The 27,958-nt window shown below is 43.9% G+C and overlaps 1 long non-coding RNA gene across 3 annotated transcripts; it reads left to right on the top strand.

Annotated features, from left to right (window-relative positions):
• The first annotated feature begins 316 nt into the window (after window positions 1-316).
• LOC120094250 (uncharacterized) lies at window positions 317-26,573 on the top strand. Of its 3 annotated transcripts, XR_010054265.1 has the most exons (5): window positions 317-525; window positions 617-727; window positions 980-1,132; window positions 1,688-1,900; window positions 24,255-26,573. It is a non-coding gene; the product is annotated as an uncharacterized LOC120094250 (long non-coding RNA). The 3 variants fall into 3 exon arrangements; XR_005488442.2 differs by having other exon boundaries at window positions 317-727; XR_005488443.2 differs by lacking the exon at window positions 1,688-1,900 and having other exon boundaries at window positions 317-727.
• Window positions 26,574-27,958: the final 1,385 nt, after the last annotated feature.

Below are 27,958 nucleotides of genomic sequence, written 5' to 3'. Positions count from 1 at the left end.
GACAGGGATAGAAAGAAATGATTAGATCTAAGGGGGAAAACCGTAGGCTGAGGATAAGGCTCCACAGGGGAGCGCTTTCCTACTGTGCAGTAGGTCTTGGTATTACCCCCAGGACGGTGAAAAAGAGGAATGCAGTGTGGAATGTTGGGTAACAGCCTCACGTCCCTCACGGGGAGGAATCGAGTCCGGTTGTTCTGGGTAATAGCCAGCAGCATAAGGAATGGCTTCCCAGCCTGACCATCTAGATCCATCATGCAGAAACAATATGGCCTGGTATCGAAAACAACCCACCCTGGTGCGCGCGCGCGCGCACACACACACACACACACACACACACACACACACACACACACACACGCACGCACGCACGCACGCACGCACGCACGCACGCACGCACGCACGCACTCACGCACGCACGCGGGAGCGCTCCACAAAACAATAGCTACAACGTCCTGGTAGTTACTTACGTATATAAGCTTGTCCCTCAGCTCGGCTAAATCCATTCCACCTTCATCCCACAGAAAGGTCCGGGCCCCGCCGAGGTTCCAAGGAAGCTACCTTGGCCAGTTAAGATCGAGTCTGTCTGCATCTCTGCCTCATTTTTTTCCCCTCACAGTGACAGAAGCTGACTAACACAGTACTCACGGTGTCAGGGGAACTTCAAGGAAGAAAACCAGCTTTAGACTGACAGACACCAAAGAACCAAACTCTGAGGTCTAAGCTCAAGGTGGGGGTTCTCCCTCAGGGTTGTGAGGGAATTAGGATGTCTGGACAGACTTAGCAGTAGCCCTCAAGAGGAGGAGAGTCGGGGTTGGGGATTTAGCTCAGTGGTAGAGCGCTTGCCTAGCAAGCTCAAGGCCCTGGGTTCGGTCCCCAGCTCCGAAAAAAAAAAGAACCCCCCCCCCAAAAAAAAAAAGAGGAGGAGAGTCCTCCACAGAATCCCAAGGTCTTTAAACCCTGTCTCTCAATAATACCACAGGCTAGTGACCAAGTCCTTAACCTATGGATTTCGAGGGAGTCAAAGATGTATGTCAGATGGAATCTATACCAGTGGACGAACCGTCCATCCCTCTCCACATGGGCTGGCTGTATGGATATTGAGAATCACATGAGAAGAGACGTGTGTATGCAGGTATCTGAGATTTGCTTGACCTGGCGCACCCAGGATGATACAGCTCGATCACATGGTAGTTCTATGTATGGTCTGAGGAGCCTCCGTAATGGTTCCCACAGTGGATGTACTAATTTGCATCCCCACCAGCAGGGTGTAAGGGATCCTCTCCTGGCCTCCGATTCTCACGGATGTGTGTGTTGTTCTCTTGTTTTCTGGGTGATGGACGTTCTGACTGGAGATAGAATCTCGATGTCCTATTGATTTGTGTTCCCTCGTGGCTAAGGATGTCAAACTTGTCTTCACATATTTATTGGTCGTTTGTTCTTCATTCGAGAACTGTCTGTTCAGTTCATTTGTCGGTCTATTGATTAGACGATTTGTTCTTCTGGTGAATTTATTTGACATTTCCTTCTAGGGGGCCGAGTGAGGTGGGAGGCTTCCTTTTGCATTTTTTCCCTGAGGATTTAACCCAGAAATCTCCCCTACTCAAGTAATCCTGGGATAAAGAGAACAGTTCCTATACTCCTGGCACCAAGACAATTAATGAATTTTGACCCTTTTTTTTCTTTAAAGTTAAATTCCCAGAAGAAAACAAAACCAAGCCAGGAAGCCTTTACTTGTTTGCTAGAAGCACTTCGCTGATTCATTTCTCAACAGCCCACTCCAGCTACACTCACGATGCCCCGTGAAATGTGTAAGAGCCCTCCGGCCTCATTCCCAATTCAGTGCGAATCCACCTTGTCTTAAGATTTTTATTTTTGCCTGCTTTAAGTTTGGACAGCAGAGGTAAGTTAGTTCACTGTGCCCTCTCTTAAGTCTAAATTACTGATAATTTAATTTAAAAAAGCAAACACAAACATACAAACAAACAAACAAACAAACAAAAAAACACAAACCACCCCTAAGACCTCCTCCCTGGCAGTTCAGTAATTCCTTCTCCTCTCTGAGTTTCTTTCCCATGCATGAGCATTCCCCTGTTATTTATTTCTGTCCAAATATTGTTCATTGTTGTTTTTAATAATCTTAATCTGCACGTAATTTGGGACATAGATTGTACCTGTTAGAGAGCAAGGAGTGCTACCTCTGTTCACTCCCCTCTCCTTGGACTTAGGGTACCGATAAGCAGATAATTAGGGGCACCATATGCTCAGCTGGTTGTAGGTTTTAAGGTTTTCTATCTTGTTTTGCATCAGGTGAAAAGCTCCTGATGAAACCTCCAGATTGGGGATGGGCAAGTTAGCTCAGGGTCTGAGAGGGCGACCTTCTGCCCGAGTTCCACACTTTGGCCCAGCACAGGTAGATACTATGAACTGAAGAAAAAAAAATACATCTAGACGGTACACTTGTGTGTCAGAGCTTGACATGGTCTTCTGACTTTGAATATCTTTCTTTGTCTATTAATTTATTTCTTAAGAATAACACCGGCGGGGCATGGTGGGCCAGGCCTGCAAGTCATAGCTGCAAGAGAGGCTAAGACAGGAAGATATTAGCAGTAAGACGTATGACAAAGTCAGGTTGACTTTCCAAACAAACAAACAAACAAACAAACAACAACTAAAACAACAAAACCAAAACACAAGGCAAAGCACTGGATCAAATACTCAAGTGAACTGGGGGTATATATCATAGTCTATTTAATGCTAACATCAGGAACTGGACAGGCAACATCCGTCATAGACATTCTTTGTTAAAAACGCCACCCATTTCCACTGCTGGGTATTTGTCCCTTGTACACACCTCCCTGGGTGGGGAAGATGACTCAGAAAACTGCTTGCCATCCGAGCATAAGGACTTGAATTTGGATCCCCAGCACTAGGCCTGGCAGTTCACATCTGTAATCTCAGCATTGAGGAGGCAGACGGATGGATCCTGGGGCTCCCTGGGATCCTTAAGGGATGCTCTCCTAGGAAATCTCATTAGTCTATTCACCACAAGGTCACTTATTGTTTATAAGGAAATTAAATCAAATTGTTTGTTTCTCCGTACTCTTGAGAGGGTTGTCCTAGCAACAGGAGAGAGCTGGACCACAGGTTGTCTGCTTGACTCCTGTCTGTACCCTAAGATTGCCATGAAGTGACACACTGTGGACCACAGTCCAACCTTGCTGAAGGTGGGTTCTCTCTATCTGTAGCCAGGAGGAGCTTTTGATGAAGGGACCGAAAGGCAGCTCTGAGCACAGCCTACCCAAGAGCTTCGCCGAATCAGTGAGCTACAGGCTCAATGAGAGACTCATTCTTAAAATGGAAGGCAGAGATGAATTGATGACACATGACATCAGCCTCTGGCCTCCACGCGCACAGATGCTTGAATATGCACACACAACACAGACTGCACATAGGGCACAAAATGCAGAATAAAATAAAAGCTGTACTTCCTTTTGTATACATGACTAGCCACAGGAGGGTTAGCCCAAACTGTAAATGACCCAGACGTACACACCTATGTGAATTGAGAGCAAACTGTGGGATACCTTATGCAGTGGGCCATTTCTTACACCGAATAACTCAGTTTACAAGTTGACTACATGAACAGATCTTAAAATCATGCTGAATGAAATAAGTTAGATAGAAAAGACGGTGTGCTGCGTGGTTTATGTAAAATACTAGAAAATGACCTTCAACAAGTTTCTAAGCTCGGAGCCTCAGATATACCCCAGGGAAATAAAGATTTACTGTAACCTCATGATTTTCACCTACACTCAAGTTCCCTGAAATAGCGACTGTGAGACTGAATTTTTATGAATGAATGCCTAGGCCAATACCTTTGGCTCCTTTCTGCTAATCCATAACTCAATTAACCCGTTTAGACTAGTTCAAGTCTTGCCGCATGGCTAGTTACTTCTCCTTCAGTTCCATGTGACCATTTTCCTCCAGCATTTAGGGGTGAATCCGCTCACCTATTCCCCAGAATCCTGACTCTTTCTGCCGGATGTCCCGCCTTCTCATCCTGACTCAGCTCATTGGTCAGTCAGCTTTTTATTGACAGGTGAATACTTTTGCACACTGCACTAGAGAGTATCTCTACAGTTACATTCCAAGATACATTTGTGTTACTGATCCACTGAACAACACCCACTCCGTTGTTTATATGGCACTGGATCCCTTCCTCTCATCCTTAAATCACCACTGGCATGATGGTCCCTACTCCCCAGCTCTTGAGATGGCTGTCCTTAGAGGTGTCATTGAGTCCCCTCATCAAAAGTCCCAGTGACTAGAGATTGAGAGAATTTTACGTGACAGGGTGGGTGGTGCTATATTGTGCCACTTCATGACCGTCCAGGGGTGTGGACAGGAGTCAAGCAGCTGACCTGTGGTCCCGTTCTCTCTGTTGCTAGGGCAACACTCTGGAGAGAAAAAAGGAACAAGCAATCTGATATAATTTTTTATAAACATACAGACAATTGGCCTTGTGGTGAACGACAAAAGAGATTTCCTAGGAGAAGTTCGTTTATAGAAAGATTTTAGTAGTAATGACCCTGGAGTTGCCTGTGGAAAATTTACCCAGAATTGTCAGATTTTTGAGAAAGGAGTCTATGGGAAATGAAAATCGTTAAATGGCTGGGGATTAAATGGAAATGAATCAGAATCTAAGATCCAATTACCACATAAGGTAATCGCAGAAACCTCGGGTCACCCCCTCATTTCTCCAGACCAGGAAGGCCACACAACCCAGGAAAGCTTACCCCAGGGCCACTTTTCCTGTCCTGGGTTCACCCTGCCTTACCACTAACTCTGTAGTAGTCAGAGTTCTCCATAGAAATGGCACCAAATGCAGAGGGGTACACAGATTCATTAAAAAGGATCTGCTCAGGCTGTACCGATGCCTTGGTAGGAAAAGTGCTTGCCATACAAGTCTGTGATGGCCCCAGCTCAGATCTGCAGAGCCCATGAAAAAGCCGGATGTGGCAGTGCACAGAAGGCAGAAACAAGAGAATTTCTGGGAAAGCCCAAGGTCCAGCCAGCATATACAGAAACACATAACAAGAGAGCCTCCGAAACAAGTGGGAAAGGCAAGGACTGGCCCTTGACCTCCACCCATGTGCCTGCACTCTCACACACTAACACACACACACACACACACACACACACACACACACACACACAGACACATACACACGGGCTTATTTACGGAGGCTGACAATGAGTTCAAAGATCTATAACAGGTGACCTAGAAACTCAGGGGAATCAATGTTATAGTTTAAAGACAAAAGAGTGCTTCTTCACTGAGGCTTCAGACCAAGACAGCCAGACAACAGGAGCTCCCCCTGCCCCTCCATATAGAGATCAGCTTCTTGCAATACCCAGGCCTTCTACTGACTAAAGTTCCTGTCAAAAACCAGTATTCTGTTTTCATCTTAGCTGGGTCTCACCTCCATGAAGAAGAGGAGGTGCTGTATTGAGTCTGCTGAGTCAAATGTTGCTCTAGGCGAGGCTCCGGCCTGGAGCTGTACCTGCAGGCTGCCCTCATCCATCTCATTCCAAAACACCCTGGTAGACATAGGCAGAATAATGTGTGAGCCAGCACCTGGGCACCCCGTGACTTCTTAGCTTTTGTGTTAATGAAAGCTATGGATCTGCTAATTTAATATATTCAAAAAATTTTTTTACCTGATAGTCACACAGATATTAGATCAGGCAGAGAGGCGGGTGAGGAAGGAGCTAAAGATAGTTCAAGAGAAGTTATAATTAGGGCCTGGACGTGTAACATTCCAATTTCTTCACAATAATTGGAGTTCTAATCAGTCCTTCAGCTTTGCAGAAGGTTCGATGCAAAGGTGCTGTTTCTTTCTGGAAATTCGTTCATAGACTCCTAATGCCCAGTGCACTGGGATTAGGATGTGAGACACTGAGGATGTCATTAGCTTGTGAGGGCAGAGCCCTCATAGGTTGAATCGTGTGTCCTTGCAGAAGACCACTTCTGCCGTGTGAACATTGCACACCGCGCCCAGTTTTATATGAGTCTTTGTATGAACATGTGTCTTCAATCTTTGGATGGATGTCTATGGCTGAGATCACTGGGCCGCAGTATAGATGATGTGTGCTTAGCTTTATAGACAGTTATCAGTGTCCTACAGTGGGAAGCTTAGTTTCTCATGTCTCCGTATCCTTTCCATCATTTGGTGTTCTCAGACCTCTTCATTGTAGCCAACGTGTATTGAGGTAGGGTATATCTGACTCTTCAATTATTTCTTCTTGAATTTGTCTGGTATCTCTGGAACTCCTTGGGGATATGGTCTTGACGTTACATTAATTTTTTTTTGCCTGCTTCTGTTTCTGTGAGGTTAACCGTCTCTATATTTTTCAAGCTTTCTCTTTCGTATGTGCCTGTGTGTGCATATGTATGTGCATTTACATGCAAGTGTGGAGGCCAGAGGTCAACATTGCATATCTTCTTCAAACACTCCCCGGTTTATTTCTTGAGGTAGGGTCTTTTCCTGAACTTGGAGCTCCCTGGCTGCTAGACTAGCTGCTTAGCGCATCTCCAGGATCCTGCACTGCCTTCCCACAAATAAGATGACAGGCTGGTGCCCTCTTGACTGGCTTTTTTATGAGTGCTGAGGGATCAAACTCAGGTCCTTGGGTGGCAAGCATTGTATAGACTGAGCTATCTCTCCTGCCCCAAATATTATATTCTTGATGCAGTCCTCCATCTCCTCAAATATTCAAATTATGCAAACATCTCTGAAGATGTAACTTCTGGGCAGCCCCATAGGCTATGATAAACAGGAATCGACTATTTATACCCTCACTTCTTAGCAATTTTATTTTACTGTAATGTGCAGTTAAATGTAATACAAATTCTTACCAGCTCTTGATGTCTTAAAATACTACTTGGCCCAGATTTATGGAGTGTTCTCGTGCATGCATCCATAGTCCTGCAGATAATGAAGATTGTATCCTCTGGCTCTGTGCTAAGCAGGGAAGGGAATTTGCTTTTCTGATGTGATTAAGGAAAAACTGGTCATGGAACCTTTCACAGTGAATGTCTTTGGCCTACCCGAGGCCTGAGCAAAGAAAGTAGCTAGGGCAATCACTGCCGATTCTCCTTGTGCTCCGAGAATCCTGACTTATGATGGCGATTAAGCCTCATCAATGTAGTCTTGCAGAAATTTACTTCTTAGATTGTTATTTCTTTTCACATGCGTAATTTAGCAGTGTTTCAAAGTAGTATATGTGCATGTCTGCATGTGCATGTTTGTGTGTGTGTGTGTGTGTGTGTGTGTGAGAGAGATATAAAAATGACCTTTAGAAGGGATGGAGTTTCTTTCCTATTCCCCTCTTTCTAAAGAAACACTCACAATAACTTTTATAGTTCATGTTTAATGAATTCAAGAATTAAAGGAAAAATTGTAAAAAGACATTTGCTCATTCCATAGATGTTATGATTTATATTCAAATAGTAATGTGCCATTAGCTGGCAATAGTCATTTTTACTAGAATCATAAGTGTGAGTCAGCTTCTAGCATTCGCTAAGAGGTTGGATTTGAATAAAAACAAAATACAATTATCTACTGGCTAGTCTACACTGTGTCTGAGTTTCTTGAGTACTGAAATGCTGGTTGAGGTAGCATTATTCAAAATTCCCAACTACAACAGTTATAGCTCATCTGGCATCTTAATGGTGATCATTGACCATGACTAGGGAGATGTGGAGCAGGAGGGAAAGTTCTGGCGTTGGTGTTTGTTAATAGTTTTGTTGAGTGTGAAAGTTAATCTTGATGGTCAACTTGACAGGATTTATTGACACCTAGGAGACAAACTGCCAGGCCTATTTGTGAAAGTATTTCCAGAGAAGTTTATTTAGGGAAGACCCAACATGAGTATGCGTGTGGCCATCGCATGAACCAGAAGGAGAAGATAGGTGGGGTGCCTTCATCCATCTCTTTCTGCTTCCTGACTGTGGCTACAATGAGACCAGCCACCTGAATGCTCTAGCTGCAGTGTCTTCTCCGTCATGATGGACTGTGTCCACTAAGACTGTAAGCCAACTGTGTTTGTCAAATGTATAGTCAGAGCACTGAGAAAAATTAAAGCATTGAGATATAGCTAACAGACTGTAAAACTTATCCACTTAAGTTGGGCAATTGACTGAGCTCCAGTGTATATATAGATATATGCAATGCTACCACAGTCAACTTCAGAACATTACATCATCCCCAAAGAAACATGATACCCTTAGTTACATCATATGCATTTATCCAAGTCCTACCATCCATGAGTCTATTTTTTGTCTCCATAAATTTTTATGGATTGACCTGCTTTAGATACTCATAGACATGGAATATTTAGTCTTTTAAGTTGTCCTTGTAGAGATAGCGTAACGTTTTGGGTGTTCATCCATATTATGTATACTTTATCCTTTTTATCCCTGAAGAACATTCCACTTTCCATATGGACTATCTCATGCAAAATATTTTATTTAACATTTATCACTGAGGGAGTATTAGCTACTCTTCTAGTTAAAACAGTATTTTATGTGTATAGACATCTTGCCTGCACAGATATCTGCACCACATGTGTGCCTGACACATCAAAGCCAGGGGAGAGCATCAACTCCCCTGCTACTGCCATGATTGTGAGCCACCATGTAGGTGCTGGGAGCTGAGCAGTATCCAGTGCTCTTAACCACTGAGCCATTTCTCCAGTCCCTCTAGTACCTTTCTACTGCTATGATAAACACCACGACAAAAAGCAGCTAAGTGATGAGAGTCTGTCTCACCTTACAGTTTAGAGTACAGCACGATTGGAAGTCAGGGCAGGACAGGAGCTCCAGGCAGGAACCCAGAGGCAGGAACTGGGGCAGAACACGGAGCAGTCCTGTTTACTGGCTTGTTCCCCATGGCTTGCTCAGCTAGGACCATCGTCCCTGGATGGCACTGCCACAGTGGGTGGGGCCACCCCCTGTCAACCATTAATCAAGAAAACACACTACGGATGTGCCTATAGGTTAACCAGATGGAAGCTTTTTGTTTTAGCTTTTGTCAAGTTGGCAAACCAAACCAAACCAAACCCAAACTAGCGTGCACAGGTATATTGGTCCCACTTTGGGCTGTTGTGAACTGTGCTGACATGGGCACTTGGGAAGAACTTTGTGTGGCCTGTATTGCTAGGGTATATGCCTAGGAGTAGAACTGGAACAGTAGAATAGTAGTAGAATGGTGAAGTGGAAGGTTTGTGCCTGTCACTGAAGAGCAATCACCCCAAGAAGCAAAGACACATACAACCCATCTGATTTAGGTTATTCATTCCTAATCGGCTTTGATTAGGGAAACTTTGCAGGTGTTTAGGTCCGTCCTTTACTTGTAATTTTAAGTTCTGAGATGTCTGCCTTCCACAGAATCCCTTGAGGCTCCTCTCTGCCAGAAACCTCAGATGGATTGGCTGGCACCGCGTAGTGCTCGGTACATTTTCTCTGGTGCTGACACAGCATGCTCTCTACTGTGACAGCGAGGGTGCCAACAGCTTCAGCAAAGAGGAGACAGACCATATGCTGAGATGTGACCCCTGTGACCACCCTTAAATCCTCAGTGATGAACAAGCAGGTGTTTAATCACTGCGGTTTTCAATTTGTCACAGTGTGGGTTCTGGACGAGAATCCTAGACCACAGTGAGAAGATGGCAGATAGAGCTAGACCCTTGGAGACAGAGAGAGACACACAGTTAATTCTTGTCTTTGAGACAGGCCATCTTCCCCCTAGGTGGTCTGGAGTCACCACCCTCCCCTGCCCTCCTCTCCTGCCCTCTCCTCTTTTCATCTCAGCCATGCTTTGATACAAACTGCAGTACTTCCTCCCAACCCCAGGCCTATCCTCCCTCCATTTCTTTCCCTGCTTTTCCTATCTATGCTAGAGGAAGGAATGCTTTGTTAATCCCTTCATTTACAAACCCCTGTGCATACTAGAGCCACTTGGATGTGATGGCAGCCAGTGCCACCAGCCGTGAGTGACTTAGGAGGGGTTGGGTGGGGACTGTGAATTTTCATTTCTAACAAATTTCCAGCTGACCACAATTTGGAGATCACACACACACACACACACACACACACGCACACACACACACACATATCTATCTATCTATCTATCTATCTATCTATCTATCTATCTATCTATCTATCATCTATCTATCTAAATATCTGTCTATCAATCTATCATCTATCTATCTATCTATCTATCTATCTATCTATCTATCTATCTATCTATCTATCTATCTATCTACCTCAATGTAAGACTTGCCTTCTTCTCTTTGAGCAGGTTCCCTTAGAGCTCAAACTTCTTTACATCCTCAGAGTTTGGCAGTATTTCTGGCCGAGAAGACACATGAACATTTGTTGAGTGCCCTGTTGTTTCTGCTGGAATGTTTACTTACCCCAAAGTTCAGGTGTTGAACTCTAATTCCTGATGGAATGGTGTTTGCAGGTAGGGTCTTTGAGGGTAGAGGCATTGTGAACGAGGGCAACTAAAAGGGAAGAACACACAGGTAGCTCTCCCACCACTGACTGTGACATCCTAGAAAAGGCCTTAGCAGGCATGGAATCTGGTGGTATTCCAAGGCTGGACCTTCAACCTCCTGGACTCTAGGAAGAAAGTGTCTGTTTGTGAGCGGTTCAGTTTATGACCAGTCGTGCAGAGCTTTCTTTAAGGTGGGAAGTCTTGGGCTGGGAAGAGCACTCAGTAGATAAAGTGTATGCTATATAAGCATGAGTCAGGATCCCTGTCACTCACACAAAAGCTGGGTAAAGCAGCATATGCCTGGGATCCAAACTCTGGGGAGGTGGAGAGAGGAGGAACTCTGGGGTTGGCTGAAAGCTAGGCTAGCAGAATCAGCGAGACACTCCATGGTAAACACTCCAAGGAAGCGGAGAGTGATTGAGGAAGACACCAACATCAACTTCTGGCCTCCATGTGTACATGCATATACTTGTTTGAATACCTGCACATGTATGAATGTGTGTGCGTGCGTGCGCGCGCGCGCGCACACACACACACACACACACACACACACACACACACACACACAGAGCCTCAGCACATTTTATGGAGATAGGAGCAATTGGGCAGTGTTTGTAATGAATGATGCATAGCCCACGCGCTTTTCTACATACCTGGAAAGCTGAGCTAATTATCTTTTGGTTCCTGGCATCTTGCCTATAAGAGATCCAACAGGTGCAATATCACAAGGCATTTGGTGACATTAAAAAAGCAAATTATATAAAGAGAAAACCCCAGTTTCTCTTTATATAAACAAAGGATCATAGATTAAAGTAGTCTTTTCTCAGGAGAACATTTGGGAACCACAGCGTTGGTTCACACCAGTTAGCCTTTGGTTCCCACAGCTGACACACTCCTGTTTCCATGCATCTCTTTCTGGCAGTTCAAAGTGTGGCTTAGTCTGGGATCCATTTTCCAGACACTTATGACTTCCTCATTGAGCTCTGAAGGGCAGCGTTTCCCAGTGAAGGATTTTATTCATACAGAACATTGTGAGAAGTTCTATGTTAAGATGCCTGGGGCCCTTGTGTGCCATATTCTTTAAATACCATTCTTTCTAGTTAATTGCCCTGAGAAAAATAGAGCCGGTCATTCAATATCTCAGTCTGTCCAGGAAGCTGTAACAAAACCCTGCAAATTGGGTGCCTTCAAAACAGCAAAAATTATTACACAGTTCTGGGGGCTCAGGTGACATCCAATTACTTTCCCAAAGCCCCATCCCCCAACCATCGTGTTGTTCATGGCAATTCAACTTACGAATTTTTGGGGGTTGGGGGGAAGGTGAACATTCAGTCTCTAAGACCATCCTGTACAGATTTTAAGAGACAATGGCATTTTTGTTCTAAGCTGAATGCCACCCATGGAGACACATCGTCAAACATAAGCAGAGAGATCATGAGACACTTGCTTCAGTTGAACAGCCTCGTTTCCCAGTATCTACTTTCAGCTACCATGCATCTGTGTTTTGGAAGCCCTTAGCTGTGGTACGCAGGTGGCCTATGCATGAATTGATGTACTTTGTCCACCTCACTTTGCCTAGATAAGCTGAATGTAGCTTCGGTATCCTCAATACAACATCATATTATATAAGTGGAAACTAAGACACACCCCAGGCAGACATACTGCCAGTTATACCAGCCACTTGCTGGGGCCTCACTGGAAGCTCAAGGACATTTTTCTGATCTGTGGCAGAGCCACATCTTGTACTCACGATCTACTCAGGTCTGGCTTGTTCCTCACTGATCTTTCTGTGTGTGTGTCGGGGTCCATCTTTCCCCTTCAGCTCAGAGAAATCTTCTTTCATCCAGTAGGGCCCGAGAGAGGCAACCCCTTTGGCATACCTCTATCTCCAAAAATATTTACATTATGATTCATAACAGTGGTAAAATTATAGTAACAAATTGGCAAAGAAATTTTTTTTTAATAGTTGCAGGTCACCACAACATGAGAAACCGTAGTAAAGGGTCACAGCTTTAGGAAGGTTGGGAACCACTTAAACTGTGATCCATGTGAGGTCATCCCCCACCCAGAATCTGCAGCTGATTCTCCAGTTCACAGGGTCTCTTCTATTGACTGCAGCTCAGGTCCTGTCAGCTCTGTCCAGATCAATCATCCGTAAGGATGATTCTGTCCTCGTAGTTTGGCACCCTTGAGGACATTCAGCCAAGTGTCCTCTCCTCAAGCAGGTTTTTCTGGCCACTCTTGCCAGACACTATATCATATATCACTTTATCCAGTTTTAAAGTTTCCTTCAGAACTTTATCAGTTATAATTTTTCACATGTTAATTAATTTTTTGAGGCAGTCTGGGCACAGAGCCCAAGCTATCCTAAAACTTGCTTTGTAGTCCAAGATAGCCTTGAACTTGCAATCCCCTTGCCTCCACATTCTGAGTGCTGGGATTACAGGTGTGACTCCATGTCTATCCTGTTTGCCAACTCTCTTCTTATTCATCTTCCTTTGTCTAAATCTTCTGGAAAGGATGGGTCTTATATAAAGGATGATACTTTCCCTTGGTCTATAAGAAAATAAATTTAGCTGAGTGGAAAGATCTGTTAACAGGGTATCTCTGTTTCCCCAGAACAATCCAGGGCTTTCTATATAAATAACAGCATTCCTTTAATTCTTAAAGGTGTGATAGGGCAAGATAGATGGAATGGATGCTTTGATGGTTAGTTTTAATTGTCAACTTGATAAAATTAACCTAGAATCACCTAGGCAGAGAGACTAGTCAGTTTTGCCTGTGGGCATGCGTATGGGGGGTTGTGTTGTTTGTTAATTGATGTAGGAAGACTGAGTCCATTGTGGGTGTCACCATTCCCTAGTCAGGGTTCCTGAATTAGTTAAGATAGGAGAAAGCTAGATGAAAGTAAGCAGACAGTATGGGTGCATTTCTCTCTCTCTGTTCTTGACTGTGAATATGATGCTTTAAGTTCCTGCCTTGACTTCTCTACAATAATGAACTGTAACCTTTGTTAATGATAAATCAAATAAAGTCTTTCCTCTCCTAAGCTGCTCTTGGTCACAGTGTTTTATCACAGCAACAGAAAGGAACCTAGGACAGTCATCTTACCTATGAGCGCAAGGAGCCTGTGCAGGTGTGAGACCTGCTCTGACCACTTGAGGGTGGTTTGGAGCCCATTGCGGTGGGAGGGAAGTGGGGAGAGTGGTGGTGTTAGAGAGGCCACACTGTGTTAGTTATTACATGTCTTGTGCGTCCTGCCAAGGGAGGGAGTTAGCTCCTCACAGGCAGCATGGACAATGGTAAGAAGCCAATCATGTAACCAGGGAACAAAGAGGATATAGTTTTATTAGTAGCCAGGGAAATAAGTCAAGGATGGCAACCAGCAACATGTGCCAAGGCCAGCAGCTAACGAAACAAGTAGGGCTGGACTGCCTGCCCCACTGGGCAAACAGTGCAGAGGCATCTCCCCTGTTGGACTAGAGGGGCATGCACAGTGTCAGCCTCACACTGACTTTGCCTGGCATATGCCCAGAGAATTAACAAGTCTTAATAGAAATCACTAAGGATCTGCCTGTCCAGTGGTAATTCTCCCCGGGGACTCAGCCCTTTGGAAACTTTCTCACTTTAAAACAGTTCTCTGTAATAAATGTGTCTTTGCTTCGACACTCCTGTGTGTTCATGTTTCATTTTCCTCACTGAAGTAAGACAGCTGAATGGGGAGACACTGGCTCAGAGCCTGTCTCTGGTGACCATTGTTGTTGGGCACCTGAGGACCCTGGACCCCTGGACTGAGCCCACTTGGGCTAAGAGAGGTCCCATACATCATTCTCAAAGGTCTGTATCGACGCCAAGCAGAATTATGAGCAGGATGTTTATGTAAAGCTTCTTCATTGTGCTTCACCTCGATGAGGTTTAGGAACTCGGATTTCCTGGTCAGGAATGTTTGTGTCTTAAAAAGAATAACTGCGTAAGTTTAAATTTGTACCAACCAATATTAACATTTAAAATGTCAGTTTCTCTGTTTTGATAACTGCTATATGAGTTTTCCAGGGGAGACATGAACAAATATCCAGTGGCCTCAGTTGGGGTACCGTGACAGACGAAAACAGTGATTCCAGTCTATTCAAAGGTCTCGAAGCCATTCCCCGACTCTGGGATCTGTTCACATTCACCACTGACCCACTTTTGAGGTTAAAGATATTGGCCTTGTTATCACCCCCAGGACTTTCTTGGGCTGTAACTGAAGATTAGGTTCTAGACTTGATCAAGTTCAATGTATCATGTTCTCTTTCTTGTCGTCGTCTTCTTCTTCTTCTTCTTCTTCTTCTTCTTCTTCTTCTTCTTCTTCTTCTTCTTCTTCTTCTTCTTCTTCTTCTTCCTTCTCCTTCTTCCTTCTCCTTCTCCTTCTTCTTCTTACAAAGACACCACATTCCATTTTGCCTCATTCTGCACAGATAATTGAAACCCATTCCCTTATTAAAAACTCAAGAAGACTGAGATGCAGAAAACTTGGCTGCATAGGTTGGTACATTTTTGCCTTGAATGATGCGAGAATCCTTGCTTTCTAACTCATAATTCAGGACTTTTATTTCTACTGAGCCATTTCTGTCCTATTGATTTTTTTTCTGATGTTTCCGAATCCTAAGTCACATTTTCTCTGGTATTTTTGGCCCCTTTCCACACTGCCTGGCTGAAATAGGCTCCGACATGCTGGACCCTCTATTATTTTCCTAGCAGTGATTTACAAGGTCAGGACCCAAGCTTCTCATTAGATCAGCAGCTGTTTTAGCCTCGTCCTTTCTCCTCGTCATAAGCAAGAATCAAGAGCCCGTGCTGTGCATGTTGGTTGCTCTAGAACATCCTTTACCGCCTCTCTCTGGCACAATGACTCTAAGAGAACACTGAAGATATACTCAGAGTTTGATGCATGCTTCTCTGTCAATGGTTCCTCCTTCTGGGTCTAGTTCAGTCATGTGATCATCCACCAGCTTCTCTAGTGAGGGCATCTGTCATCTGTGAGTGATATAAGACAATCAATTCCCCTCTACCCCAAACAGGAAGTAATCAGCCCTCCTTCCTTCAGTGTCGATTGTGTGCGACTTGGGACCACCTCTCCCACCCATCTTCCGGCAGCCACAGGGTCAGCTGTGTAAAGCTCAGGACTCCTGGGTACCATATGCTCTTTCTCTCCTTTCTGGGCATCAAGTAACAGTGTGGGCTGTCACCTTCCAGGCATACTTTATGATTTGTTAAAGACAAGTGAGAAGAATTTAGAAAATCCTCTTCTGCCTCAAATACACCCACGTTCAATCCAGTCCCCGTGTCTCTGCGTGCTTAAAACATTCTATACTGGCTGCCTGAAACTAAATATGACTGTATTTCTTTACATTTCTGCAGTGATTCTCCCTCCCCTCTTTACTCCACATGCCCTGTCATCTCTGCTCTCTGGTTTAATGTTCATGCTGGCTAAGGAAGAGCATAGGAAAACAAAAATACTCATTTATTTGGTCCAACGAACTGATCTATTTACACTTAACATAGTCTGTCATAGAGGCACAGGCCATGAATTGAGGACCTTACATATTTTCTCATTTAACTTCCACAAGGATGAATGCTACATATAGGGAAACCGAGGCTAAAACTGGTAGGAGAGATTGCTGATTAAATCATCTCTAGCTTAACAGTGGCTCAGGATCTGAACTCAGGGCCTCCCAAGGCCTAGCATGGCTCCAATCCATCCAACCTCTGCCCCTACCTGGAAGAGAATTGGAAGTTTCCAGATGCTTCCTTATTTGTTCAGAGCCCATTTGTTGCTCCAAGGAGACTCCAATGCAGACATCAGGGGTGCAGCTTCAACACAACACAGTGAGAGGTCGTTGTCTATGGCAAGAAGAAATGCAGAGTAAGAGAAAGGTGACGAGGCCAAGGGCATTTTATAACTCAGGGAAACAGCAGAGGTGTTTCATCATAAAGCACAACATAGAATGGCCACAGGGAGAATCGTTTGAGTATCTTAGCTTCCTGCTCTGTTCTAAGCAAGGACACACATTAAATGCATTGTTATCTTCTCTTTGAATTGGAACATGCCACTGTTGCAGTAAAGATGCAACGAAATTTCCCCAACCATCATTTTTCTCCCAGAACTGTTTCCTGGGGTGGAGAGATGGCCCAGTGATGAAGAGCACTGGCTGCTCTTCCTGAGGACCTGGGTTGTAATCAGCTGTGTAGCTCCAGTTCCAGAGGATCTGAAGCAGACACATGGTGGGCTCATGAACATGCAGGCAAGGCATTCAGATAGATGAAATTAATAAATATTTTCTTAAAAGTAAGGAATGAAATGAAAATATGGCTCCTTACCAGCTATCCTTGCATTGAGGAGGATCAAGAGTTTGACGCGAGTAAGACATTGCCTCAAAGAAAAGGAAAATCTGGTCTCAGAACCAGCAAGACTAGCAGCTGGGAAGCTGGTTCAAAAATACCAATAGGCCCTGCCATCTGTGGTTTCCCAGAAGCTTTGCATTTAGGCTTTTGATTCATCTCCTGCTCATATTTCCCCATGGATTTAGTTGTAGTGCATTGAATTATCTCAGCTCCTTTGTCCCAAATCAATGAGCTTGAGTATGTAGTCTGTTTCTGGACTCTGACTTGGCCCATTGACCTCATTCTCTGCCTACCAGCACCACACGTCTGGATCACTTGAGATGATTAATGAAGTCTTGCCTACAGTCTTGTCTTTCCTTTTGATGGTACCTATGGTTGAACCCAGGGTCTTGTGCATGTAAGGTATGTGATCTACTGCCATGGTCTGTGTACCCAGCCATAAAGTCTCTCCAGTCTCACAGAGCTGTGGCTTCTCCTTCCAACACTGAAAAACTTGCTCTATGAACATTAACTCACTTCCTCTGCCTCTCGGATCTCCTGGGCTGTTACACTAAACACCCAGCCTAGTTTTCTAGTCAACAACCCAGAAAAAAAGTGTTTCCACAGAATTTTTTTCCCTCCACAACAAAACAATTTTATCCTTTCTGATACCCATCCCAATTGCCTCGGCCAGTGTCTCAGGCTTTCTATTACTGTGATGAAACACCATGACCAAAGCCAAGTTGGAGATTACAGGGTTCAGTTCGCTTTGCAACTTATCCTTTATGAAGGGAAAGTAGGGCAGGAATTCAAGGCAGGAACCTGGAAGCAGGAACCGAAGCAGAGGCCATGGAAGAATGCTGCTTACTGGGTTGCTCCCTATGTCTTCCTCTGTCTCAGTTTTCTTATTCAGTCTAGGACCACCTGCCCAGGGAATATAACACCCATGGTGGGTGAAGCACTCCCATACCCACCCCCCCATATTGATCATTAATTAAGGAAATGCCCTACAGACTTGTCTACAGGCAATCTGATGAAGGCATTTTCTCGATTGAGGTTTCCTCTTCCCAGATGATCCTAGCCTGTGTCAAGTTAACATAAACTAGCCAGGACAATCACACCAAAGTCGGGCCTGTGTGTCCCTAGCATAACAACATGCTAGTCTCATTTCACCCATCATCTGTTGACCCTGAGGTCAAGACAGCACTGCTAAGCAAAGAGCTGGGTGGGAATGAGTCAAAACCCTTGTGTGTCTTTCCTCTTGAAGATTAGGACCCTGTACTGCCTATTCCAATGTCTCAAAACTGTGATCATGCTTGGTCCAGTTGAGGACATGTGTATTGTTGTGTGCTGTAAGGTAATACACTCAGTGACAGTCTTTATGGAACAGTTTGGGTCTTTCTCTTGTTTATAAATACACATATAGAACACACATACACACACATTTCAAGCATCTGTATGTGTGTAGGAAGCATACATGCTTTTGTAACTAACATTAGCCTAATCAACACAATCAGCCATTTCATGTAATAGTCCCCCAGGGATCAAGCACCCGTGCTTTTTCCTGTCTTTCCCCTTTCATGTGTGTGTCTGTATTTACACCCTATTCCTTATCTACTTTTCTAAAGTGGCTGCCACTGTTGTGGGCAGGCCATTCTCATACACACAGCTGTTTCTCAGGCAGCTAGACCAAGTCTGTCTGCCTCCTTGCTCTTAATAAATACAATTTAGGGTATATTTATATCTCCTACATTCAGAGTGGGTCTTCTTTTCTCCTTAGGTAAATCTTTAGGGAAATACCCTCTCAGACATGCCCAAAGGTGCGTCTCTGAGGGGAATTCTCAACCCAGCCACATTGTCAGAGAAGATTAACCATCACTTTGTTGAAAAGCATTTGCTTCAGCATTAGACAAATTCCAGGGCTTGCCTTAGAGACAAAGCTCTGAGGGAGTCAGTGAGGGGGTTTTTCTAGATTAATTTAATTGAGATGAGAGGATTTCCCTCAACTGGGGCAGCCCCATCCCATGGGTCCATGAGTCCTTTACTGCATAAAGAGATGAATCCCAGCATTTATCCATCTCTGCCTCTTGACTATGGGTTCGATGCCACTAGCTGCTTTAAGTTCCGGACCCATGTCCTCCCCACCATGATGAAGTGTGCCCTTGAGTCATGAGCCTGAACAAACCCTTCTTTCCTTCAGTCGCTTCTCCTTGAGTATTTTGTCACAGCAATGTGGTAAGTAGCGGTTAGATCTTCTCTGAGGCTATGTCATGTAGACTCGTAGCTCTGCCCTGCTCTTCCTTGCTGACTTTCTATTTTAATTTTAAAGACTACATGTCTTTATTTGTGTGTGTGTGTGTGTGTGTGTGTGTGTGTGTGCGCGCACACGTGCGCATGTGCACAGGTCAGAGGACACCTTGCAGGAGTTGGTTTTCTCTCCTTAGAATTGGAACTCAGGCCGTCAGACATGGTGGCAGTACCTTTACCTGCCGAGCACCATTGCTGTGTCTTTTATCCTTGGTCACGCCTTCGCTCTCCTTCCTTACTTTTCACTCACCTTGTCCATGCTGCCATCCACAGCATTTCCAGTTGCAAACTGCTCTCTACTATCCGCCCACCCCTACCCATCCCTACAGCACTTCCGTAGACTGCTTAGTAGTTGATGTGTTTGTAGTGTCCCATCCCGAGTGTCCTCCCTAGCATCAGCATCCATAGGGAAGGCACATACACCCCACAGAAGCTGCAAACACAGATCCTATCTGTGAATGTGTGAAGACATTGCTAAATGGCTGTGGTGTTATTTTCCACCAAGGCGCCCCAGGATATTACTCATTTGTGGTGACTAACTGCTCCAGGCTGAATGACTAGTCAATTCGATGGAAGCCGATTCCTTCTCTAGCTAATTCCATGTGGCCTTGCTCATACTTCAAGCTTAATACTTTGCTCACTTGCAGGGAGTTTCATGCATAGATCGCAGAGGTGTTTTCCGCCAAGGACTGCTTTCATTCAGGAGAGGCTGTGAAGGCAGAGACTTAGGGCTGTGGTGCTCTGCCCTTACAGCATGGGGAGATGGGCCACACAGGACAAAGCTGCTAGAGTAATCAATGTGTCCTAAGCAAGGCCAGGTTGTCACACTCATTTTATTTTCTTCTCAGGGTCCCACCAGGAGACCTTGTTATTTCTGTGGTTCTGAATTGCAGACGGGTAAAAGGCTGTATGTATCAACTGCATGTAATGGCCATGCTCCAGAGTCTCTTGGGTCAAGAGGAGGAAAGCGGAGGGTGTTTTCAGATGTCACAGCCAATTTTGTTACTGTGGGGAAGTTCTCAGACATGACTGAAACCTCTCCCCTGGGAATAGCAGGTGTCTCCATCAAATAGCTGAATCAAAGCCACAGAGATCTAAGTCTAATGTTCCAAAGTCCATTTGGGAAACCACAGAGATGCCAAGAACATAAGATCAATGTCAACTGTTAATTTATCTGCTAATGTTCTTGGGCTGTATTGTTCAGTGCAGTAGCCGGCAGTCCTGTGAAGCTAGCCAACATGAAACTAAGTTAAACTGAAGTGAAATTCAAAATTTAGGTCTCCAAGTATGTTAGCCGCATTTCAAGTGTTCTACTAGCTACATGTATGGCCTGGTGGCTCTCATATCATATGTGTAGTGGAACACTGTACAGACTCGTGTCTGAGCCAAGATGTTCTGGGCAGTGCTGGTGGCATTACATGTCTGTTGTGTGTTTGGGACCAAGGCTACGAGACATCCAGAGGCAAGGTGGCTGAGTGGTTCAGGAGCACCTTGGGTTGGTGGCCTGTTTGATTTAAAATTAATTTTTGGTCATTTTGTCAACCATTTGGCAACGTTCAGTTATGTGATCCTCATCTGGTCATTGTGGCCTACATGTTTAGAGGCTACGATTCATATCATATAACTTTTATGTTTCTCTCAGCCAAATAAATGCTTTTCTCCTTAAGGCCTCTTGTTTAATGTGTCCTCTGAGGAGAACGTCAGGGGACTATTTCTGTGTTATAGTCAGAGGCTGGTGTGGTAAGCAAGAGTCTGCTGTTTATTTTCTGTTGTTTCTTTACTGTGGCTGTATCTTCCATGAGTTATTTTTTGCATGCCTTTCCATGGCTGTGTGAATTCCACTTGCCTCGGTATAGAAGAGGTAGAGAGCTCAATCACTCAAGAGAGGGACAATTGGGGAATGACGTAAGGCTCCTGACTGCTCTGCGACATTTTTATTCCTACTTCTCCTCCTGCCTTAAATAAGAGCTTGTGTGCACCAAAAATAGACCACTCGGTTGAGTGTGGCTAAAGCTTCCACGAGACTTTGAAGGAGGTTCATTTGAAATGACTTCGGATAGATTGCCGTGGCTATCCCAATATAAAGTTTATTCCTCATTCCAACTGGAAGCTATGTGTTCCCCTCACAGACTGCTCTGAAGACGAGACTAGTTCTTAAAAGCAAAAGTAGCATGAAATAGGAATAAACAAATAGAATAAAGTGTAGCATGTGAAAAAAAATCTTTTTTTTTTTTTTGGTTCTTTTTTTTTTTTTTTTTTTTGGTTCTTTTTTTCGGAGCTGGGGACCGAACCCAGGGCCTTGCGCTTCCTAGGCAAGCGCTCTACCACTGAGCTAAATCCCCAACCCCCCCCTTTTTTTTTTATCCTTAGACTTTGCAGATTGGTATCGGCCCTTGTGATTTTTGACTGAATTACCTCTTGGGATGTGGCCTGCCCCGAGTGACTATGATCTATGCTCTCTCCTGTGCCCACATCATTCAGAGGTTAGACTCCTGAGAACCGTTTGAAATAATGAATCCAAACATTGCCTTCTGGCTTCACCGTGTCATCACAGCCGTCTCCAGGGATGGCTGAGGTGGGGCAGCTCATCACGTGACCGTTGGCTGAAAACTCATCTACCATGCGGTCCTTCAGCTTCCTCCCAGCAAAGGAAGAGTTTGAATTCTGTTTTTTTCCCTGAGGTTTCATAAAAGCTCCCCCAAGCAGTGCTATTATTATTTTTTAACTTGAGACTCAAGACTAATTCATTTTTCTCCTTTATGGCTTTAAACTTTAAAAATGGAAATGTAATTTATGTGCAGTGAAATGCACGTATTTTTAGTATATGCTTTGATGAGTTTTGACAAACACATACATCATGTAGCCCACTATGAAACGGTAGAGGATTTGTATCTCCTGTGTAAGTTCACTTCATCCTTTCCCAATACACCGTCGCTCTCCCCCACACACAACGACTAATCAGTGCAGCTCACCTAGAATTTCATGTCCTTTTGTGTCGCCTGATTCTTCGTTTTCTGTGAATTTTAATTAAACATTAAAACATTGGACAAAAATCCATGGCAGAAAGGCTAATTTTAAAAAAAATATAAAGAGAGTGACTTGGTCTTTTAGAAAAATCTTTCTAATTTCTGACTGCATGACAGGTTAGTTAAACTCTCTGAGCCCCAATTACCACTTTAAAATGACTTCTGAAGTCTCACCTTTCAGCATTTTTACTACGATAAAGTAAAACAAGCACCATTGTGGGGTGCTAAAGCATTGTTCAGTCCTTCTGTCAGAAGGGTGTGTTTTACAGCTGAGACTAACCCATTGGTTTGGTCAATTGTGTGGCGGTGTTATCACAGCTATTCCTTACAACAGCGTATTATCAATGTCAATTGTTAAGTAGGCAGAGTCCAAATTATTCTTTTATACAATTGTGTGTGTGCGTCTGTGTGTGTGTGTGTGTGTGAGAGAGAGAGAGAGAGAGAGAGAGAGAGAGAGAGAGAGAGCACTCATCTAATCTTTACTATATCTCTTGTGAAAAATATTTTCCATTGTTTTCTATAGATCAGGACACAACAGAAACACAATGTGAACTTTTAGAAACCAGACCTGAAGCATTAAAGAACTCACTTCTAAGGGGATAATACTATGTCCCCAGACAAGGGGGATTCTAGGAACCTTGAGTCTTGTGTCTGCTCTGCATCCAGGGGAGTTTCAAGTATAGCTTGGGACCCAAATGGAACAGATGTGTGTTTCACTGAAGCGGGCCATATGCCTTCTGCCCCGTACAAGCTGGTGCTTGGCTGTTGACTAAGTCCATTCCTTACTGATTCATTCATGAACAGGTTGTGCTGTTCAGGCCACTTAAAAGGCAGAAAGTATTCTGGGCACTGGGAAGTTAGCACTGTGTGTGTGTGTGTGTGTGTGAGAGAGAGAGAGAGAGAGAGAGAGAGAGAGAGAGAGAGAGAGAGAGAGAATATTTCTGCCCTAGTGGAACTCACATTGTGACTCAAGAGGATGGACCAAAAACTTATTTATTTAATGTTCCAGTCAGTAGATACTTTGGAGAAAAACAAAAGAAAGAAGTGTAGTTTTCTACAACATGGTATTTGCCTTTCTATAGATGTTGAAGGAAGACCTTGCTACCTTATCAATTTGTAGAACCCATAAATGAAGGAGGACAGGAAAGAACACCACAGATGTGGAAGAAGATAGGAGAGAGCGTCGCTAGCCAGAGAGAACAGGAATTCAGAAGCAGTGGGGCAATAGGAACTTGGGTTTTCCAGGAACAGTTGGGAAGCCGGTGAGCTTGGAGTGGGCAGAGCCAGAGAAGAGAGGTAGACAAGAGCCATAGGGAGCCAATCATGGAGTTTGAATCTTATTGTGAGTGGCAGTCAAAGCAACAGGAGGATTCTGGAGGGAGAAAGTACACAATTGGATTTGTTATTCTAAGGGTCCATTCTGGCTTCCGAAAAGGCCACATGGAAACGGAGAGACCAGTTAGTAGACTAACCCAACAGTCTGGGCAAGAAGGGGTGCCGACTTAGGTGGGCTTGGTCCTGGAGGGGGCCATGAGAAGTGGTTGAACTTTGCATGTGACCCACAGGACTTGTTAGCAGATGGACTGTCATTTGTGAAAGAGTAGTCTAGCTTTCTACTCAGTGGCTTTCTAGTGAGCTGGTAGGACAGAGTCGCCATTGACAAAGATGGCGATGGCAGAGAGAGGAGAGCGCTTGGGAAACAACACCAGGAGTCCATGTTTCAGAGGAAGTCAGTCAAGATGAGCAGAGATGTTCGATGGAGACAGAGATGTGAGCTGGAGTTTTAGAAGAAGAGTTTTCAGAGATGAGAGGAGCTTCACAGCAGAGCCTAGAGGAGCATACTTCAAGGAGTGGATGTGTAGGCAGAAAGGAAGGAGCAGGGAGGTACCTACAGCTGAAGAGACTCAGCTTAAAACACATTTGCTGTTGATTATTAGAAAGTTGTTGGAAAACTTTTATTTTGCTCTTATTGTTGACTATTTCACGCATGTTCTAGGCTGTCCTTCACCTACGCACACCTTGCCATGGGGCGTCTTCATTTTATTTCTTGGATGGAAATCAGCTCTGCACATACCACTGGCTCTGGAGGCCTGGAAGATGAACAGGAACCGGACTTACAATTGGTATCCTATGCCTTTCAACTCTTCAGAAGCCAAGGGGAAGGCATGGGGGGTGCCAGGAAAACAAAGACATTGCTTGTGAGCTCTTGGATCTTATCAGTGCGAGGAACTGTTTTAAAAAGTTCTGTCCTCCCGTGAGACAAAAAGATAAGAAGTAGGCTAACTGCTTTGCTTTAATCCAAGACCTTGGGAACCTCCTTCATCTTCTAGCCAGAGAAATATGACTTGACTTTGTTGAGTTGTGGGTAGGGAGAAATAATCCTTGCACTGACCTAGATCTGATCATATGATCTCCAGGTTGTTTGAAAAAGTCCTTCCGTGAATGACAGCAAGATGAGACCAAAGATAATGCGTCTGCAAATGTTTATTTCTTTCCGGTCATTATGGCTGGATAAACAACTAAACTTCAGTGAAATAAAACAGACAAATCCTGTTGATAATGAATTTGGATTCGGCACAGCACAGGTGGCTTATCTCACTAGAGTAGGAGACAGGGAGTCTGAGAGCTGGACTCTTCTGCAGCCAGCTAGCCCAATTAGTCATTCACCTGCCTCACCCAGCAGACATTAGTATAATCTCTCTCCATAGGGCTTTCCCATGTGTCTGTATTGTTGGCTTTGCCTATGTATCCTCACATCAAAGAAAGTGCTAGGCTCTATATTAGCCCTCCCGAGTAAGTTGACACAAAATAGAAAGAATTATTTTTTCTCAAAAAGTTCCAAGCTCATAAAATATTAATATTGATCCCAAAATTTCATGGAGTTTTCACAGACCAGGGTTTTGAAGTTCTAAAAGTATCATGCTAAAAGCATCGAATTTTGTTGATTGGCTTTATTTTTTATCAGCCTTGGAATATTGGAACCTTAGACTATTAGATAATTGAGTTTCTGCATGTCAAATAACCTGCTGTGCTAGATGTTTTGTGCTATGTCAACTTGACACAGGCTAGGGCCACTTGGGAAGAGGGAACCTCAATTGAGAAAATGCCTATATCAGATTGCCTGTAGGCATGTTTTTAGAGTCTTTTCTTGATTTATGGTTGATGTGGGAGGGCCTAGCCCACTGTGGGAGGTGCTATTCCTGAGAAGGTGGTCCTGAGTTGTATAAGAAATCAGGCTGAGCAAGTCATGGGCAATAACTCAGCAAGCATCACTCCATGGCTTCTGCTTCAGGTCCTACCTCTAGTTCCCTGTCCTGATTTCCCTCAGTGATGGAGGGTGACTTGAGGGCTGTAAGATAAAATAAACCATTTCCTCCTCAAGCTGCTTTTTGTCTTTGGTGTTTTTATCACAGCAGTAGAAATACTAAGACTACAAATTGGTACCAGAAGTGGGGTCTGACTGACACTAGAGGAGTTGATGTTCAAGGGTGACTGTACAGAGAGCTAGGTAGATGCTGCATCTCCTGTTGTGACCTAGCATCAAAGGCACACAGAATCACTTCTGACATGTTATAATGGTATAGGCATTCTTAAACTTACCTATATTCACTGATAGGGTGATTGGTGCCACATTTCCAGGGTAGGATTACCAACCACATTGTGATGGGAATATGAATGAGGACATTCATTCAAAAACACAACCTGCTAGCTGTAGGGTTCTATATGCCCTTTCATATACCCTTAATTTTGGTAAAGCATCCCATCAATATTACATTCTCCTTATTCGCCTACCTCGGTAAGCCTTCCCCCTCCCCATATTCCTCCAAACTCCACACTGCATGTGCTTTACTCTCCATGCCCCACTTCAGACTTCTTCCCTGCCTCCCAACTCTCATGGTGCCTCTCTTGATGTGTGGCCTCTTCTGATACTCACCTCAACTCTAACACAGCTCTCTGAAGATGTGAGTCTAAGATTTGCATATGAATGAAAAGAAGCCACTTTTCTTTCTGGGACCAGATTGCCTCATTCAGTATAATATTTTCTAGTTACCTTCATTTTTCTTTTGCAAATTTCATTTTTAAGTGCTGAATAGAGTCCCATTGTGTAGGTGTACCATGTTTTTATAATCCACTTATTCAGAACATCCAGTTGGCTCCACTTCCTAGGTCTCGTGGCTAGTGCAGCAATAAATACAGATATGTAGGTACCTCTTTACAGCCCCTTCCAAGGAGTGGTTGCATCATAGAGCAGATCCACTTTTAACTTTCTGAGAAAACCACACCGGTCTAAATAGTGCCTGTAACAGTTTATAATCCCAGCAACAATGCAGAATGGTTTCCCCTTCTCCACATGCTTACCAGTGTGTTTCATGACTTTTTGGTATAAGACAGGATATCAAAGTCATTTTATTTTGCATTTTCCTGATGGCTAAAGACCTTTAACACTTTTATTTTATTGAGACAGGATCTCTCTATGCAGCCTTGGCTGGCCTGAAAAAGGCTACCAGGTTGGCATTGAACTCACAGATATCTGTCTGCCTCTGCTTCTCAAATGCTGGTAATAAAGTCATATGCTATCACACTTGGGATGATGCTGAACATTTTAAAATACCTGCTAGCAAATTATTGTGAAAACTCACTGTTTAATTCCATGGCCCATTGCTTTATTCAAACGCTTTTTGATGTTCAATTTTTTTGAGTTCTTTGTTTACTATAGATATTAACCCTCTATCAAATATGTACCTGAAAGATTTCCTGTTGATATCAACTTCTCATGGAGTTTTCACGAAACATGTTTTGAGTTTTCAAAACATCCTGCCGGTGATATTGAATTTCATCAACTGGCTTTATCTTAATAAGCCTTTGCCCTGGCCCACAGGGCACTCAGTGGAGGTTGGGGACCACCTAGGAGAAAATGGAGGACAAGAGGCCCGAAGAAGGACACCAAGACAAGAGTCTGATAAAGGCGACAAATTTTACTTTTTCCCAAGGCTGAATTTATACCAAGCAGGGGTAACAGTGGAGAGGGTAATATTTACAAAAAGCCAAGGACACTGTGCTCTTGTGGTCAGGTAATCGGCTGACGTCAACAGGATATTGGTTTCTCAGAAAGGTCACAAGTTTGTCATATCATTAGGCAACCTGACCACCAGATTTGTATTAGCCTTCTGCAGCTGGCTGGGGATTTCCCATCGTCCTGACCTCTCAATGAACCTGGTTTTCATTTTAGCATTTTTCCATTTTATCTTACTTAACTCTAACTGCAATATTAGCATCAATAATGGAGGGTTTTAAGGCCATAGCTCCCAACAAGCCTTGAAATATTGAGACCTTAGGACACTGAGGCATCAAGTTCTACAAATTGAGACTTGTCTGTGGTAATGCAGGCATCCAGGGGATTAGAGGGCCCTGTAAGGAGATTCTGAGAGCTGAGCTGACTTGGTAAAGAATGGGGGGGGGGAGTATTTTGTGGTCAAGGGAAAATGAGTGTGTTAGTCAGAGTTCTCTAGAGGAACAAACACAAAGGGATAAAAACATGCATGCGTACATACATACATAGTATACATACACACATACATATATATGTGAAATATGTAACTATACACATTTATATTCCCCCCAACAATATAGAAGAGTCCCTTTCCTCCCATATTCTTACCAACATTGTTTTATGGAGCTTCCTTTCCAATGAACAAATGT

This window comes from Rattus norvegicus, chromosome 8 (assembly GCF_036323735.1).
Source record: "Rattus norvegicus strain BN/NHsdMcwi chromosome 8, GRCr8, whole genome shotgun sequence".
Classification (NCBI taxonomy): domain Eukaryota; kingdom Metazoa; phylum Chordata; class Mammalia; order Rodentia; family Muridae; genus Rattus; species Rattus norvegicus.
Note: the sequence above shows the minus strand (reverse complement) of the source record. Positions and strands in the feature narration are given on the sequence as shown.